Source organism: Pinus tabuliformis, chromosome 2_2 (assembly GCF_031772625.1).
Source record: "Pinus tabuliformis cultivar Carrire ecotype Pingquan chromosome 2_2, CPIR1, whole genome shotgun sequence".
Classification (NCBI taxonomy): Eukaryota; Viridiplantae; Streptophyta; class Pinopsida; order Pinales; family Pinaceae; genus Pinus; species Pinus tabuliformis.
This window is the reverse complement of record NC_142300.1, coordinates 130,834,759-130,854,503: the sequence shown is the minus strand read 5'-3', so window position 1 is coordinate 130,854,503 and position 19,745 is coordinate 130,834,759. Positions and strand designations below refer to the sequence as shown.

Sequence of the window (19,745 nt, the reverse complement as noted above, 5' to 3'; positions counted from 1 at the left end):
TTCCTTGGCTGCCCTGTCAAAGAAGAGAGAAGGAAGTGTTTGCTTAGTAATCCAGGACTGAAATTCTTCTTCATTTTTTCTAATTTGCCAATCTTTGAGAAAGATAGGAATGGTGGTCGATTTTTGGAATTGGAGATTGAGTGCAGCACCAAACTCAATATCTTGCTGACAAAGATTTGTATCATCCCTTTTGTCTCTCAGCCAATCAATTAACTGACATTTCACTGTATTTCCAACAAGTTTGAAATCTTGTTCTTTATTTCTGAATATCCTTGTATTCCTCTCTAACCAAATTTTCTAGCTGATGAATTTAGGAAGAGCAGTCCAAGCTGCTATGATAAAAAAAAAAAATTGGATTTGGGCCTGGGTATCTGGCCAGCCATCCAGCAAACAGGTCCGAGACGGAACAGGGGAAGGCGAACTTAAAATTCCAAGTTCCAAGAAGCTCTTGCCAGATAAGGCCTGCGAATTTGCACTCTAGCATGAGATGAAGGGCGGATTTTGAGCTTTCTTTGCATAACGTGCATCTTGAAGGGCCGAAGAAGCCCCTTTTCTATAACCTGTCATCTGTAAGGATTTCTTGATGAGAGATCAGCTAGCAGAAATGGTCGATTTTTGGGATAGAGGGAAATTTCCAAATGCCAAACCAAGGTGTCAGATTAGGAGGGACATGAGGTCTTTCCACGCATTTGACGTAGCCCAGAGTGACCTTGAAACCATCCCGATGCGGACCCCAGCCTCGCACATCATTCCTCCGAGCGTGGGAAGGAGCCAGACCATGCATATTGTTAAGGAACGCAGCGAAGTCGATTTGCAGTGCGGGTGGAACCGGGAGCTGCTTCCATCCAGCCCAGCAGTCACTGTTCCAATTCGAAAGATCCCACAGCATTTTAATGTTGGCGTCCTTCATCCAATTCTTCAGCTCAGTCATGGAGATCGATTCTGCCAGCGGGGGCCTGTTCATTATGCTGTCGTCCCACAGGTTGATAGATTTTCCATTCCCAGGTATCCAGAAGGAGTGAGCAGTTATCAGAGGGGCAGCTTTGTTGCAGAGCATGTTGAATGGCGTTCTGAGGTGGGATTTGGGTTGATCCAAGCATCGGAGTCTCTGTCCTCTGAAGTATTTTTTCCACAATGCTAAATGCACCCAACTTGGTTTAGGAGCTATGATTTTCCAAATCAACTTTGCTCCCATGGCTAAGTTTTGAGCACAGAGATCTTTGAAATTCGGCCCTCCCTCCTGAAGCGGTTTGGTGACAATTCCCCAGTTGACTAGAGGGATCTTCTTTTCATTTTGTTTGCCTCCTTTCCAGAAAAAATTTTTGATTAGCTCCTCCATCTTCTTGAGGATTCCCCCAGGTGCTAAGAGAACAGAGAATTGTAATAAAGGCAGGCTACTGAGTACTGCTTTGCCACCAATGTTGAGCCAAGAGGATCCCCAGGCCTGCATTTTTTATTTGAATTTCTCTATCTGAGGGTTCCAGTCTTTTCTCAAGGCCCTCTTGTGGAAGATGGGAAGGCCAAGGTATTTGAAAGAGGTCCAATTTGAAGAGGCTTCAAAACCTAGACATCTGGCAATGGAGTTTGCGGATGAGAAAGAGGTATTCTAGTAGAAGATGTGACATTTGCCCTTATTTAATTCGATGCCCGAGACTTCACAGTAATCTTCCAGCACTTCTTTAAATATGGCTGCTGAAAGTGGAGTTGCAGCCCCCAGCAGCAAGGTATCGTCAGCGAAAAGGGCGTGGTTGATGTTTTTTACCCCTCTTGCTATGCTCAGGCCAGCTATTTCTTGATCTTGTTGTTTCTTATCTAAATAAAAGCTGAGGACAGAAGCCTGCAACACAAAGAGGAGGGGTGAGAGGGGACACCCCTGCCTCAATCCTCTAGAGGCTTTGAAGAAATCAGCAGCCCTACCATTTACCAAGGGAGAAATCCAGGGCTCCGAGATAGAAGCTTGGATCCAGTTGATAATATTTTGGCCAAAACCCAACTTATGCAAAACATCTATCAAAAAGCTATGCCTTACTCGATCAAATGCATTTGCTAGGTCTAGTTTAATGACCATACCTTTTTCTTTTCGGTGAAGACTAGAATGGATCACCTCTTGAACCAGGATGAAGTTATCCACAAGTTGTCTGCCATGAATGAATCCTCCTTGATTCTCCGGGATGATTTTGGGGAGGATATTTCTCAACCTGTTCGCTATCACCTTGGTTATCACTTTGTATCCAATGTTACATAAGGAAATTGGGTGGAATCTACTGAATGAGCTTGTTCCTTTTTCCTTGGGGATGAGGGTGAGAAAAGCTGAATTTGTGCAACCTCCAATTTTCTGACAATCTTGGGACTTTTGAATCGTCTGGTCCCAGGGCTTTGTCGGGATCCATTGCAAAAAGGGCGTCCCTGACTTCATTTTTGTTGATTTTGCTTTCAAGCAGCTAGTTCATTCTAGAAGTGATAAGGCATGGAACAACGTCCAGGAGAATAGAGCTTTGTCCAGCCTCCATGTCTTCACTATACATCTTCTTGAAATGTTCGAAAGCTACATTTTTTATGTTGGCAAAATCCTTTAAAGTGCAGTTTTCTTCTTTGATTTCTGAGATGGAGTTACAGCATTTCCTGGATTGAGCTTGCTTATGAAAAAAGAGGAGTTTCTATCACCTGCTTTGAGCCATAGACTCCTGGATTTGAGCCTCCAGAATTCTTCTTCAGCCAAACAAGCTTTATGAAATTTCTGCTATAGCTGCGACTCCTTGTCCAGCTCTTCTTTGGTGATTTCGGCTGCTTCTAGATGGATATGTTGCGTTTCTAGGGCGTTTTGAATTTTTTTCCTTTCAGTAGCAGGGTTGGGCAAGGTCTTGACCCAGTTTTTTAGCATTGCTTTTACTCTTCTAAGTTTTTCCTCCCAAACAAAAAAAGGGGAACCCTTGACTGGGTCTTTCCAACAATCTCTGACCTTTTGCATGAAGTCTTCCTCTTTAGTCCATAGTGAACTAAATTTGAAAGGGATAGGCCCCAGGTCCTTAGGAGCCAGCAGCTCAAGACTAATGGGCTTGATCCGATATACTGCTATGAAGGATTTGCATTCTAGCCTCTAGCCCAAGAAGCAAGAAGTAGCTTTAACAAAAAATCTATCAAGTCTTTCCGCTATATGCCCAAGACCAACTCTCTTATTTGACCAAGTAAACTTACCAGAAACAGGCTTGATGTCTAGCAGGTCCCAGTCCTGCATGAGATCCTCCACCCATTCTCTTGTCGGATCCCTTACAATGCTGCCTCCTCTTTTTTCTGATGAGAGGAGGGTGAGATTGAGATCACTGGCTATGATGATATTTTCCAGGTTCCCTAGATCTACCAGACTTTTTATGGAATCCCAGCAATTTTTTTTTCACCTGCATTGTTAGGAGCATACACATTGAATAGACAAATGAACTCCTTAGTTTCTAAATGCTGCATTTTTAAGAAAATCCAATGGGTATTCAGAGTCTCAGAGATTAATGAGAACTTATTTGGATTCCAGAGCAACCCAAGCCCTCCCGAAGCTCCACGGGCAGAAATTGCTTGCGCTCCTCTTTTATTCCAAAAATTTTTACTTGCTTGGAGGAAAGCTGCATCCTCCATTTTGGTCTCCTGGATGAGGAGGATGTCTGGGGTTTCCAATCTTATTAAACTTTTCATTGCTTCTTCCTTGGCTCTAGAGCCCATACCCCTATAATTCTGGGAGACTATCTTCATCATTTATTTTTGTTGTGCAGGGCACCCTTGGAGCCCTGGGATTGGTTCCTCGTCGTCTTCGGGGTTTTTGCCAATAGCTTCTCTAGAGTTGGTTGGTTTCCCTGAAGCTTGTCCTTGTAGGTTTCTTGTTCTCTTTTTTCCCTTGCAGACTTGCGTCCTCTTGTGGATCTTCTGGGAGAGGATTGAGAGTCTCCTATTTCTCCTTCTTCTTCTGATTCCTCAGATTCTTGGGTTTCCTCCTCCTCTTCTGAGATCTTGCCTTTGGATCTCTCTGCTGCACTTCCACTTTTGATGGAGGGGGAAGCTTTGGATGGAGAAATTTCCTTTGGGATCTCTACCTCTTGGGAGATCATGATTTCAGATCCTAGAAGCTCGAATTTGTTCCCTTGGCCTTCCATGGTTGGTTTCTGAGCAGGACCCATTTGTGGAGCTTTAGCATTTGCATTCGTAGTCTTCTTGTGAGAGATTTTGGTGCGCTTTACCTAATTCCAGCCCTCTTCTTTCCCACGAACTCATGTGATAGGTCAGAGGTTCATTGAGTGAAACCCTCGTGCTCTACACTAAATAACAGAACATAGACACCACTTACTCTCTTTCATGGGCCTCTTTGTAGGAAACGTCTTTAACCTTCTCTCTACTATTACTATTACTACTAAATATGCCACTAAATGTCTCCTCTACTTCATTTTTTCCCTTTTCTCTTGCGTTCAGGATCAGGACTGTCAAGTGTAGTCCAATTTTCCTCTTTAAATTCAAGGTTTGGTTCATTGACACCTACATCATCGTAATCTGGGATGTCTCCTAAACTTTTAGCACGTACTTGTTTCACGTCTTGTCTCTAATATTCCTAATATTCAAGTTTTCTCCTTCTTGCACTCCCCTCCGCGTATGCTCCACCTTTAATAGCCACTCATCCAATACTTGAATTGTCCTTGGCTTGGCTTCCAATACCGACAGATAAACTATTGAATGTTTTTGTATTCAATTGGTTCACGCTAATAATTAAGTAATATTTTTTTATAAATTTGTGTAGCAGTGACTATGTTGCCATGCATCACTTATTTAATTGGAACAATCAAAGTTACAAAATTGTAGTTTTTTAATGTATTTTGTCATTAATTGCGTTGATAGGTGTGACTATTTTATAATAGACTTTTTCATAACTTTATTTTAATTATTATTAACTATTATGTGGATGGTACAGATTTAGCATCCATAGAATATGCTAGAATATTCATAGTAGTATGCATAGATCAAGAGTTTAGATTTATCTCCATGTTAGTTATTATATTTTAATTAAATTATCTCAGATTAATTAATTAAATAAATGTCATATCAACATGTGGTATCGTTAAACCATGGTATTGTAACAAAAAATATTTAAAAGTTACAAAATTTCGTGATAAAGTTGACGTGAATCTCCATGATTAAGAATATCGTTACATGTTCTTTTAAATATATATATATTTGTAACAAAAAAATTTAAAAGTTACAAAATTTCATGATAAAGTTGAGGTGAATCTCCATGATTAAGAATATCGTTACATGCTTTTTTAAATGTATATATATATATATATATATATATATATATATATATATATATATATATATATATATATATATATATATATATATATATATATATATATATATACGGTTATATTAATTATTTAAACTCCGTTGGGCCGAGGCCAAAAACAACCATCATTACAATACTCAGAAATACTTTTAGTTGCAGCTATCCTTTCCTTACATAGGTGTAGATTTACTCTAGATTACGAGATCAGGATCCATGTAATTTCTTCATCATCCTTGCTGAAAGCTCCTTGTGGCAGAGGCATGCCTGGTTTGCTTTTGTGTCTGCTTCCTTATTTGAGCCACGTAAAATATGGAAAAGAATGTAGGAGGAGAAATCTTGGAGCACGTATCTCAACGTTTGAAGTGTCTTGTTGAGCGCCAGATTGTTGAAGTGGTCCTCCGAGTTTAATATCTTTATCAAAATTCTTGAGTCCCCAAATACTTCTATTTCCTTATTGCCTTTTTCACGTGCTATTTGATAGGATTTTAGCAGCCCAAGGATTTCTGCCTCATTGTTGGTTCTCTGTCCAAGGCCCCAGCTGAAGCTATCTTCTCGAATTCCCTATGAGGAGTAGAACACTCTGCCTAATCCTGCTATCCTTGGATTGCCTTTGGAGGCACCATAAAAAAAGATTGTTGTTTTACCCTGTTTCCTCCACCAATCTTGAAAATCTGAGTCTGTTTTTCATAATCTCCATACAAGAGTTTTACTGGGGCAAGTGGTATTCTTTATCTTGTCTCAAAAAATATATGTTCCCATCCATTTCTTTTCTTCAGGGAGAAGCATGTTATCATTTTTAAGGGGATGATTGGCCACAGTCTCAAGGAGTAGTGCTTTTGCTTTTACTGCCACCTTCAATGGGGAATTCAAAATGTTGTTGAAGATCTTATCATTTCTGGTGAGCCATATTTTCCAACAGGCGTATTTAGGAATTGCTTTCCAGATTTTGTTCCAAGTTGTCTTTCTTTGGGTCCTGTGACGATATCGTATTCTCCAGGTGCTAAAAAGGTTAGCTATTTTGACTTGCGATGGGGCAGAGACATTGAGGCCTTGGAGGATGCATTTCCAGACTTCTTGAGCAAAAGTGCAATCCACGAACACATGCTTCATGGTTTCCTGAGCTTTGTAGCAGAGAGAACACCAATGTGGCCCATGAATGCCTCTTTTATTCAGATTGTCGTCAGTTAGCACTTTCCCATGCATTAATACCCAGGTGAAGAAGTTTATTTTGGGAATCCCAAGAGGATCCAAAATCTATTTCCACATCGATGCAGTGTGGCTCGAGGCTTCTTGTGCTTGGAGGGAGGCAAATCCATGCCTTACCTTGTAAATTCCAGTCTTTCCCCATCCCCATTTATCCATCGAACACATGTGAACTGGTGTCAGGCCCGTTAGCGCTTCTTCTAGGAGAGTCTTTTGACTGCGCAGCTGTTCAGGAACTCGTGGAATTTCCCAATTTCTCCATTTTCCGGAGTCATCCCAAGTCGAAATATCTACCAAGGTGAGGATTCCTTGTTGCATGAGGAAGTTCTTGATTTCTTTGATTTCTTCATTTTTGCTAAGAGGCGATTGTCCCATTATGTTCTCTTGCCACAACATCGTGTTTTTTTCGTTGCCTGGGATGCGATACAAGTGATTTTGAAAGAACTCGAGCCCCTGGCAGCAAAGGTGCCATATTGACATCCCTTTGATGTTGTTATCTATCTAAATGTTTCTTAGCGTTGAGCCTTTTAGATATTTTTTTTATGACCTGACTGACAAGGTGTTTGCTATTTGAGAAGAGGGTCCAGAGTATTTTTCCTCCAAGAGCCAGATTTGCAAGACCTAGGTCTCTTAACTGTAGGCCTCCTTCATCTATGGGACATTTAACTGTATCCCAATTCACTAAATGGAATTTTCTTTGATTTCCTCTTCCTCCTCTCCATAGAAAATCCCTAATCATTCTGGAGATTTGTTTTGTGATCTTCTTTGGAGCCAGCAGAAAGGAGGCCTGATAATTTGGCAGGGAGGACAAAACAGATTTTATAAAGATGAGTTTGCCTGCATTGGTGAGCCATTACCCTCCCCAAGCTGTAATCTTGGACTTAATTTTTCTTATTACCTCTTTCCATAGCAATAATTTGTTAGAGCCCAGGGTTATTGGTAACCCGAGATATTTGATTTTATCCCAAGAAGCATATCCCAAAAAGCCTAAGGAGTAGGCTATTCTCTGAATTGCTTGTTGATCCACATTCCACCCGTATATTTCACTTTTCCTTTTATTTATAAGATCTCCTGATATGCTACAGTATTTTTGAAGGATTCCACAGTAAGCTTTGGCTATCTTGATGGAGGCTCTACCCAGAAGAAAAGAATAATCTGCGAATAATGCATGGTTGAGAGGCTCTAGTCCTTTCATCAACCTGACTCCTGGAGATGTCCCTACTTTCCTTTTAGCTACCAGTTTTCTACTTAACGAGTCTGCCATCAGTATGTACAAGAAAGGGGAGAGGGGGCAACCTTGCCTTATTCCCCTCGAGGCTTGAAAATAGTTTGTTGGCCCGCCATTAACTAAAGGTGTTATCCATGGCTTTTCAGTACAAGCTTTAATCAAATTGACGAAGTTAGAGATAAAACCAAAGGAAAGGAGGACTTTGTAAAGGAAAGAAAGATTTACCTAATCGAATGTGTTTTCCATGTCAAGCTTTATGAGCATACCTTGATCCTGTCGAAGGTAACTAGAGTGTATGACTTCTTGCCCCTGTATTACATTGTCTAGTATGTGTCTTCCTTTGACAAAGCCTCCTTGGGTGGCGGAAATGAGTTTCCGAAGCAATGGATTGATTCTATTTTCCAACAATTTTGTCAGTATTTTGTATGATGCATTGCGGAGCGAGATTGGCCCAAACCTATCAAAAGTGCCCGGATTCACTTCTTTTGGTATTAATGCAAGGAAGGTTGAGTTAATACTACCTCCCACTTTGGCTTTTTGATTAAAATCTTTAATCATCCTCACAAGATCAGTTTTTATTATTTCCAGCAGACTCTATAAAAATGAATTGAGAAGTCGTCAGGTCTTGGTGCCTTGTCTAGCTCCATGGACCATTTTACTTTATAGATTTTTTCCTCGGAGAAAGGTTTTGCAAGACTAGTGTTGTCCTCCTTGCTTACCAAAGATGGAATGTGGGAGAGAAATTCCGATATGACTTCTTCACTCCCATTCCCATCCACTTTATACAGATTCTGGAAATGATCTTCTGCTACCTTTTTTAGTTGTTCTTGACCTTTAAGCACAGACCCATCTGAGCAAGTGATTTTAGAGATATGATTTCCAGATAGTCGGGCTCTATATTGCCTATGGAAGAAAGAGGTATTTCGGTCTCCAGCTTTAAGCCACAGGCTACGAGACTTAAGCCTCCAGGTCTCTTCTTCATGGCGGAAAGTGCGAAATGATTTGATTTGGGTAGCTTGTTCTTTTTCTAAATATGAAGCAAAGATCTCCTTACTTTCAAAATCCATTTGCAGATATGATAAAAATTTAACTGTCTCCTTTCTCTCGCTGGTAGGAGAATTTGAGGGTTCTTTAATCCATTTTTTCAGATCTCTCTTAGTTATTTTTAGTTTCTGCTCCCACGCGAAGCTGGGAGATCCTGCCATGATTATGGACCATGCCTCCAGAACAATTTCCATGAACCCATCTTTCCCTGACCAAAGCGGGTTGAATCTAAAGGGGATAGGGCCAAAATTTTCTTCCTCTTCCAACTGTAAGAGAGGCCATCTTTGGGAGAATTTTCAAGGAGGATCAGTCTTTTTCCTAGAAACAAAGAGCTATGCGCTAGGAAATGATCTAGGCGAGCAGAGATGTGTTCTACCCCAGCTTTATTGTTTGTCCAGGTGTAAAGACCTTTCTTCGGTTTGAAATCATGAAGATCCCAATGAAGTATTATCTCCTCTACTAATGGAAGCATTTACTCCCTACCACTATTGTCACCTCTCTTTTCTTTTGGATCAATGACGAGGTTGAGATCTCCAGCCACTATTATATTTTGAGGGGAGTAAATGTCTAAGAAATCAGACAAGGTCTGCCAGCATTCTTTCTTCTATGTAAGGTGGACTGGAACATAAAGGTTGAAGAGAGAGATGGAGAGCTTACTAGAGAGGTGTCGAAGTTCGGTGAATATCCAATGTTGGATCTCAAAGGAGCTTTCTAGTTGATACTTGTCCTCCGACCACAATGTTGCTAGGCCACCATAGGAACCTCTTGCACTAATGGCCTTTCCTGCATTTTTCCCCATTTTAATTTTTTGATCTCAAGAAGGGTTTCCCCTTCAATCTTAGTCTCTTGGAGCATGAGGATCTCGGGAGTTTCCATTTTTAGAAGATCTTTGACTGCTTCAGCTTTCTAAGGGTTCCCCAAGCCTCTACAATTCCAAGAGACTAGTTTCGTTATATAATGGGACTAGAAGGAGTTGATACCCCCTTAGAGGGCATTGTTCTGGCGTTTCTCCCAATAAACATTTCAATGGTGGATTGGCTGCCTTGCATTTTTTGCCTCTCCACCTTTTCTTCCCTGGCTTCCTTATGACATTTCCTTCCAACTCTTTTAGAGGGTCTCTCGAATGTCTCGTCTTTCGATGACCCAAAGGTTTCCGGGGGTTTTTTTTCTTTGTCATTTCTGCATATGTAGGAGAGGAGAAGGTTCATGTTGGGGAGTCAAGTTGGGTTACTTCTACGTTCTTATTTTCTGCTTCGAGTGAAGGAACTTGGTGTTCAATCTCCTCTATCTCTATTTCTGGAATTTCGATTGAAGTGTTGAGGGTTTTGAATGGGTTTATTGTATCTGTTGTCTATGGTTGTTCTCCTCTTCCTTCTGTTTTAACCATTCCTGTTAAGGGATTTCCATACTCCATCGGTACCTCTTTCCCTTTATTCCTATTACTCACCTTGGCCTGGACTTCTTTCTGCACCTGGATCCATTTTTCTCCTTTCGACTTCTCTAGATCTTCCTCCTCCAATTTTTTTTTAGCAATATCTTGCGAAATTCCCATATTCATGGCAATTTCTGCATTTGAATGGTAGCTGCTCGTATTCTAACTCTTTGATATAAGACTAGTCTTCTATTGTTAACTTTATGGCTTCAAGTAACCCTATTTCCAAGTCGACATCGACGCATATCCTTGCACATGATATTGATCCCTTCTCTCTGCTCATTCTATGTATTTTCCCACGGTATTACCAATCGTTTCTAGTGACTTTGGGTTCTAGCAGTGCAATGGAAGATGAGGGAGGTGCACCCACACTGGAACTGCTGACGGCACATCTTGTGTTGGATCGAAATTTGGTGACCATGAGTTTAGATACAGACCTTGAGGTCCCATGAAATATGGTCCATTCCTAAAGATGATATTTCTGTCTTCTACTGAATCAAAAACAAAGACAAAAAATCCATTACCAACTAGGAAACTTCTGATGCCTTCCTTTAATAGTGGTCGCCAGTTCTTCTGTACTCATGCCTCTACAGCCTTGGGGGAAGGCCATAACCCTGTAAATTGACCGATGAGCCCTCTTTCAGCTAAGTTCAAATCAGATTTGCAAGAATATTCAACAGGCAGGGCGACTGTGGGGATGTTGTCAAGTTTCTTTACAAACTTGAAGTGAGTTTCCCTTCCTAGGCGTTTACTACTATCGCCAATCAGCTTCCTGAACGCAAGGATCTCTCATGGAGTAGGCGAAGGAGGAGGGGCCTCAAGGCCCCCTCCCGGGGCCGTGGCTATGGAGGGAGTACTCAATTTGCACGAGGGGCTACTGCGCACGCGAAGCAGAGGTTTTTTATTGCTTTTTTAAATGTATATATATTTAACTCATATATTATTTTTTTAATTAATAATAATAATAATAATTTAAAATAAAAATTGTTTGTTTTTTTAATTAATTAATTAATTAGTTAATTTTTTTATTAAATTAAGTTTGTATTGTCTCAAAATTTCAAAAACATCAAAGTACATTTGTCATATGTCCATGTTTTTCTAAGTTCATCAAAACAGTCTCAATTTGCCACTAGGGAAACCAAATATATTAATTGCCACCTGAGTAAATAGTCACACCAATACAAAGATAACTATTGAAAGTCAGCCAACCCATCAACTAAGAAACTAAAAAGGAAAATATCTAGTTGGGCATCCAGAGTCTCCACGCATGAATGTTGGAACCTTTTAACATGTTTGATGTCATTAAACATTGAAAAAAATATCATATTGCTCCTCTTGCTTCTCCTTCAATACTCTGCTAAGGAGAGTTTTAAACTACCAAGATGAGTGATTGAATTAAGATATTGTTTATGTCTTCCCCTAGTGTGAGTAGGATCGAGAACCCGATGGGAAGCGTCTTTAAGATTTGTCCCAGTATATATATATAAAAATATATATATATATATATATATATATACATATTAAAATATATATATATATATATATATATATATATATATATATATATATATATATATATATATATATAAATATATACAAAAAATCAAAAGCAAAAAAAAAACAAAAGCAAAACAGAAACAAAACAAAAAAAAAAAACCAACAACAACAATGTGGAAAATATTAGAGACAGCTTGTGCCTGTGCTTAGGCATAGGTTCTAACTTGTGAACTACAACCACCTCTCCTTCACAACCTGCTAGGCCCCTATACTACTAGTGTAACCCCTTATTGTTATTAGTACAACCCCCTTATTATATTGATGTACACATGTAGTGCCCATATTGTTACTATTGTGCCCCATAGAAGCCCACTATTGTTATTATTGTGCCCTTACATTATTATTGTTATGTCGGCTCTGATTATATTATGACCCCTTAGACTCCTATATATAGAAATGAGGTCTTTTCATTTGTATCATCCAAGAATTGTTCATTTGTGTAATGTAAAGGAGGTTTCCCCCTCGAAGAGGCTGAATTCTAATACGTTTGTCTCTCTTTTCTATCTTTTTGTGAGCTGGTTTCATAACATTTGGTATCATAGCTTTGGATTCTAGGGTTTCGCTGCTCCAAATAGGTCATTGTGGAATTTTCGTTGTAACTCTTTTCTGCGAAGTTTCAGAAGCGAACAAAAAAACCCATTTGAGACAAAATCGCATTGAACATCCGGTCCGAATTTCAGAGCTTTTCGCACTATATTTGCAGAGATATGATCTGAGGAATTTGGTCTTTTTGTAGACTCCTGAATTACATTCCAAACAGGTGACCTTGGGAAAATCAATATAACTTTTGTTTTGAGCATCAGATTGCAATTTCGTAAGAAGTTACAGAAAGAGAATGGATTATAGTTTCCTGTGTATATTTTTCAAATCCTAAGGTTAACACAGTTACACGTGGCACTTCATACAAGTTCGATCTTCTAAAAAGGTATATAATCAGGTCATATTGGGAGATTGTTCATAACTCTTTCTTGGAGAAACTAAATTTGAACAGACTGGTGGCATTGGAAAGAGGACGTAGAGGGATACTGCAGGTCACAATTTCAGAACTGGAAGAACCGAAATTATAGAGTTATAGTCATTTCAAGATCGAGCTCCTAAAATCAAGAAAAGGTGATATGAGGAAGTTTGATGGCAAGGATCCGATATTTTGGATACTTCAGATGGATTAATATTTTGATCTACATGGTGTACCACTGTTACAAAAGGTATGTATTGCATCTTCATATTTAGAACCGGATCAATGTTTATGGTATAAAGGGCCTTGTTCTCGTAAACAACTTGTTACGTGGTCAATTTTCACGAAGGACATGATAGCACATTATGAGGATACAAAGAGCAACACCTTCTTTAGAGCAACACCACAACAATTCGAAAGAGTAAAAGGGCTTTGTTACATAGTGGAAAGTAAAATTATGGCAACAAGGAAGTCTACCCCTCACAACTATAAAGATGGAAGTGTTGTTTCTCCTAGCCTTCCACAACCTACAAGGATTACACCACAACAATTGGAAGAAGAAAAAAGAGAAAAAGGACTTTGTTACAATTGTGATAGCAAATGCACTAAAGGTCATAAGTGTTCTGAGAAGAAATTATTTTACATAGAGTATGAAGAGGAAGAAAAGGATCAAGAAACATCAAAAGAAGAGGATATACGCCAAGACCCAACCCCAGAGAAAAAAGAAATGAATCAGACCATATCTTGTAAAGCATTGGCAAGAATTACCACTCCTCAAACTCTCAAGATAGAAGGACATATCAACAAGAAAAAGGTGCAAGAAGTGAAAGATCACATCGAGAAAGAAGAAATGAATCCAACCATATCTTGTAATTCATTAGTCGGAATTACCAGTCCTCAAACTATCAAGATAGAAGGACATATCAAGAAGAAAAATGTTCAAGAAGTGAAAGATCACATCGAGCATCAAGAAATGAATCCGACCATATCTTGTAAAGAATTGGAAGAAATTACCACTCCTCAAACTCTAAAGATAGAAGGACATATCAAGAAGAAAAAGGTTCAAGCAGTGAAAGATCACATCGAGCATCAACAACAAGTTCTCCAACTTTTAAAGGATAATGCCACTTTGGTGCAAAATCGAATGAAACAATAGGTAGATCAACATCATAGTGAAAAATGTTTTGATGTAGGTGATTGGGTATTTTTACTGCTACATCTCAAGCAAGCTATTTATGAGAAGGAAATGTTGGCAATACTACATGCACTTAAGAAATGGCAACCTTACCGAATGGGAAGACACTTCAAGGTAAAAATGGATCATGATAGTCTTAAATACTTTTTAAAACAACTATTATCTCTAGAAGAACAGAAAAAATGTGTCACAAATATGTTGGGTTATGACTTTGACACCATCTATAGAAAATGGAAGCAAAATTTTGTTGCAGATGCACTCTCAAGAAAGGATGAGGATGTGGAAGCGTTGTTTTGTGTTATTTCTATTATCCAACTAGATTGGATAAACGAAGCAAGGGATGAATGGAAGAAGGACGAAGAAGTATGGCCACTTATTCAAAAGTTGCAAAAGATCCCAATTCAAACAATATTGCCAGAAATTGAAGAGGAAGGAAAAATCATATTGGAACCTAGAGCAGTCACAGAAACAAGAACCTGACAACTACGAAATCGATCAATTTCAGAGTATCTCATCAAGTGGAAGAACTTACCCGTTGAAGATTCCACATGGGAGGAAAATAATTTTATACAGAAGCATCAATAACTACTCAACCGTTGAGGACAACACTTTTTGAAGGAGAGGGGCATGTTGGGCCTCTATACTACTAGTGTAACCCCTTATTGTTATTAATACAACCCCCTTATTATATTGATGTACCCATGTACTGCCCGTATTGTTACTATTGTGCCCCATAGAAGCCCACTATTGTTATTATTGTGCCCTTACATTATTATTTTTATGTCGGCTCTTATTATATTATGACCCCTTAGACTCCTATATATAGAAAGGAGGTCTTTTCATTTGTATCATCCAAGAATTTTTCATTTGTGTAATGTAAAGGAGGTTGCCCCCTCGAAGAGGCTGAATTCTAAGGCGTTTGTCCCTCTTTTCTATCTTTTTGTGAGTTGGTTTCATAACACAACCACCCCACTCTCCTTGGTAGTTGTGCATGCACTGTTGAGGTTGTGAACTCATAGTAGAATGTCATTGAAAATAAAGGTCGACAACGAGAATGGTAAGAGTAGAGGAACATAAGTTGATATTAACCATAAAGATGCAAAGGAGAGAGCTAAAATTGGTTCTGCAAATAGAATGAAGACATTGGTTCATGCTAGGAGGCAAGAGAAGGCTATCCAGGTTGGACTTCAGATCATTTATAGCATGTCACTCTTCTCAAAACCAAAAATCAATAACAACATACCACCTTGTAAACTTGATGTCAACTATTAAACATTCAAATGAGAAGGGAACATTGATAATGGTCACAAACAATACCACTAGAAGAACCACTTCCCTACGTCTAGGGTTCGAGAGGTGGTGGATGACAAAAGGCACCACTACTACAGTGAAAGGAAGATGTAGAGGCCCCACAACCCCACCTATAAGTAGAGGTCCACCAACGCCCTTGAACCCCTAATTCCACTCGCACCGTAGATGCTCAATCACTAGAGAAACAAAGTTCTGAACACTTAATACATAGAGCACCAACCTCATAACACAACAACTTGCAACAAATTAATACATTACCTAAATTGTCTGAGGAAGAGTCTTAGGAAAAATAGGGAAATTTCCCCTCAACATAACCTTGACACATAAAGGCTCTAGATGCAATCCCACTTGCATTGGGGAGGGAATTACCTCACAATAATTAACTTGTTTTTGTCATGGTTTCGTATAATAATGCAAATTGAAAAAAAAAAAATTCCATATTCATATTCACCATGAAGTTAACTCTCGTGCTTATGCATGTGGGGGGAAAGCCATGCCACCCCCGTCATAAATGTTGCATGTGGAAATGGGGTGGTGGGCTTGCCCCCCAACGTTTTGCCCACCCTTGACCTCCACCCCAATCGGGAAATAATATAAAATAAAGTTATAATTTAGTTAATTTTATAATAATAAAAATAATAATAATTGGGCAATGTGAGATATATCATGAAGTGTTTTGATGTTTATCATAAATTGATGGCCCCACTACTTTTTATAAATTTTTAAATTTGAATTATGAATTTACAAAATTTAAATATCTCATTTAAAAAAAATACTTAATTTACTTAACTTACTTTAAACAACAAAAAAATACTATAATATTATATATAGTCAATTTTTAAAACATAAAAAACATTCTCTTATTCATAAATACTCACCTTTTTCATTGTAAATACACCAACCTAGATCCATCCTAACTCTGGATCTTCCAAGCTCCCAGAGGGATCAAATCTCTTCATGTGCAAACCTTTTTTAAAGTGAACATAATTAATCCCTCTCAGAGCTTGGTAGATCCAAAGTTAAAGAGAGATATAGGATGGTTAATAAATATAATTACCGATTTTATTTTATTTTATTTTACTTTTATTTTAAGTAATTTGGTCGAGTCAAAATGTTTAGATAACATAACATAACGTAACACGACATAACAACATCTCTTCCATATTGGGTTAGAGAGTGTCTATCCATACAAAAATTAATTTAAAAATAAATATTTATAAAGTATTTTGATTATGAAATGAGAGATAGTTTTATTGCATGTGGTATTGATGAGCCATGGTATTGTAGCAAAGTCTATTTAACCATGGTGAAGTAAGGAGAGTATAAATAGTTAAATATCGTGTCATATGTAAGTATTAAGTTTTCATGTGCTTATTAATGAAATTTAAATATGGTTACAAAATTATTATTTTAATGTATATAGTAAAATGGATTTACAGCTATTATTTATATCTTATATATATGTAAGTATTAAGTTTTCATGTGCTTATTAATGAAATTTAAATATGGTTACAAAATTATTATTTTAATGTATATAGTAAAATGGATTTACAGCGATTATTTATATCTTATATATTTTAATGTGATAGAGGGTTTAGGTATATCTCAAAAGTAATTATAATCTTTTCTTTTTAGATTTAATTAAAAGATGTTGTAAAATTGAATTCGAATAGAATATTTAAGCTGACGGGTCTTTCTTTTGAATCAATTCATCTCAGTTTTTTGTCTACCATTTTCATATGACCTTAACATTTGTCCAACTACAATGACATAGTTATTTCTTATAACCATGACATTTGTACAATTACAGTTCCAGATATTTTGCCCTCACTCTTCTTGCTATGCCCCTTACGCCCTGTGTTACGCTTACTGCCCTCATTGGGATCGATCCTCTGCACCTGAAAATCTATTAGATGTCAGCTGCAAGAGACGAAATTAGATCGCCACTACAACGACACCAAGTCTATGGAGATCTGACCCAAACAACCCTACCAGAGTTGCGTCATGGTGGGTAACAACAACATCCTTCTGCAGAAAAACCACAACCACGGACCGCTAATCGATTCCCATGAGATGGTAATCTGACTCAACAACGCCCTCACCAGGGGTTTCGAAGAAAAAGTGGGCTCGAAGACCACTCGGTCATTCATCAACGGCAATATTCTGCATGGCTGCGCCAGGAGAGTTGGGTGTTTCTGCCATTTGTACGGGGAAAACATCCCAATTATAATATACATCTGCCATCCGAGCCAATTCATAGATTGTTCACTACAATTTGACCCACATGCCCCACTGCTCGTCACCGATGCCCGATTCGACAACCTTTGCAGCAGATTAGTGAAGTATTATTCTCTCAGGGCATGTGCTCATCGTTGATGCCTGATTCAAGAACCTTTGCAGCAGATTAGTGAAGTATTGTTCTCTCAACATTTTTGTGGAGACCACCGGGAAGCATCTGGCCAAATGGAGCGAGGCACACAAAGGTCCCATGTTCCATTACTCCTCTGGAATGCAGGCCGTGATGGTTGCATTGGGGATTTGCGAGAAGGTGAGTCTCTTCAGTAAGTCTGCGGAGGCAAATCACCATTACCATACAAATCAGAGGAGCGAGCTCACGGCTTCATGATTATGAAGCCGAGTATCGATTATATCGTGATTTGGCTGATAGGTCACCCAATATACCTTTCCTAAGCGAGGTCTACATTGAGCTTCCACCGATGGAGATCTATTTTTGAGATTCCTTCTCTCTCTATGATTTGATTCATCAAGGGTGAGCCCTAGGGTTTTTTATCATTGGTTTGCTTTGTTTAAAGAGTGAGAATGAGAATGAATTCTCTTGTTTTTATTTTCTACTGGTATTGTAGTATATGTGACATTAATTGAATTATCTCATATCAACTATAGCTTCATTGTTTTTCTTAGGTTTGTAGAACATGAAAAGTTTCTTATCAAGGGTATGCACAAAATTGTTGACGTGCCTCATGTATAGGACTTAGTTTCATATCATTAAGAGTTGATTTCAATTTTGGTATAAAATATTAGGCTTTATTTCATATCATCAAGACTTTAATTCGATTTTTGGTTTAGGATGTCATAATTTTCATATTTCATTCGAAATTTGTCATGGTGCTTTGGTTTTTGTTAGACAAAATGTATTAGACCTATAAATACAAATTTATTGAATTGTTGACCTGTTTGGTATATAGGAATTTGTTCGATATCATTAGAAGATGGTTTAAATTTTGGTTTATAGTGTTGGGCATTTATCATATCATTTAGACTTGAAAACTCAATTTTGGCTAAAGTGAGGGTTCTAAAATTTTATTTTTATAGGTGAACTGAAATTGCTTAGGACACTTTGCTTCTTGTGCATCAAACTATATTAGAGATATAAGCACTGGATCACGCTTCCATACAACCAATAGACCATATATCAAAATTGCAAAGATTGAATTTTTGTTTGTAAAAACAACAGTAGGCCACAGACTGATAGAGAGGCTTCAAACTTTATTTATTTTTGTTTTTAAATATAACACAGTATACATCTATTAAATACCCTTACGGTAAAAGGAACATGTTACAAAAAAATAGATAGCAGAAAGTCTATTGTCATAAAACACAGAAGGGCTATATACAGGGACCTTAATTGAAACTAGAACTTGACTTCAAACAGATCCCCTTAAGCACAAAAATAGGAGGACAACAAAAAAATTGTCTAATCCCATGACAGAGAGACAAAGAGAAACATAAATCAACGAACAATCCTTTTATAATGTCTCTGGAAACATGCAAGGGAACAACATGTGCTTGTTTAAAGAAGCAGAAGTGCATCACCCATGTGTTTTGCTTCATTGCCTTTAAGGTCACCTTTTAAACATTTTAGCATATTATATATTATGCCTTGTGTTTTTTTTTTCTCGTAGAAAAAATCGTAATTTTATTCATAATATAAAATTACATTTTGTAGATGCTAAAATAGCATATGCAGGAAAAATTGTTCTTGTTTTTCACAGGAAACATCAAAAATTAAAACTAAATAACTATTCTTTTCTCCCTTTCTTTTTCTCCACCTTACGCCATCCCCCAGTGTTGGGGGTAGTAGTTACAAGGGAGAGTTGATTTTTTGTTGTGGTTTTGGGAGAGTCCTTGTCCGACTCAGATCCTTCTGATCCATGAGTTCTCTTGTTTCCAATTATTTCCTTTTATGTTGTCTGGAAATCGTGTTGCTGCAATGGGTTACTGGGGGTTTCCTCTTGCATTTGCATATTGTGTTGGATTTTTTGTTCTTCCTTTTCTGCTTGGTCTTCTGTAGTGTCTGTTGTGTCTTCTTCTTCTTCTAGTGACTCTGTATTTTGCCATCCTTTAGTCTTCTTCTGTTGCTTCTTATTCCGATTGGGAATGTTTTTTGCCTATGGACAAGCACTATGAAGGTGGACTATTTATAGGCATCCTTGGCATCGGAATGTTGTATTTTCATAATCCAAGGACTATATCCACTCGATG

At 38.2% G+C, this 19,745-nt stretch overlaps 1 pseudogene; it reads left to right on the top strand.

Moving 5' to 3' along the window:
* The first annotated feature begins 778 nt into the window (after positions 1–778).
* Positions 779–17,977, top strand: LOC149191662 (beta-1,6-galactosyltransferase GALT29A pseudogene; annotated as a pseudogene).
* Positions 17,978–19,745: the final 1,768 nt, after the last annotated feature.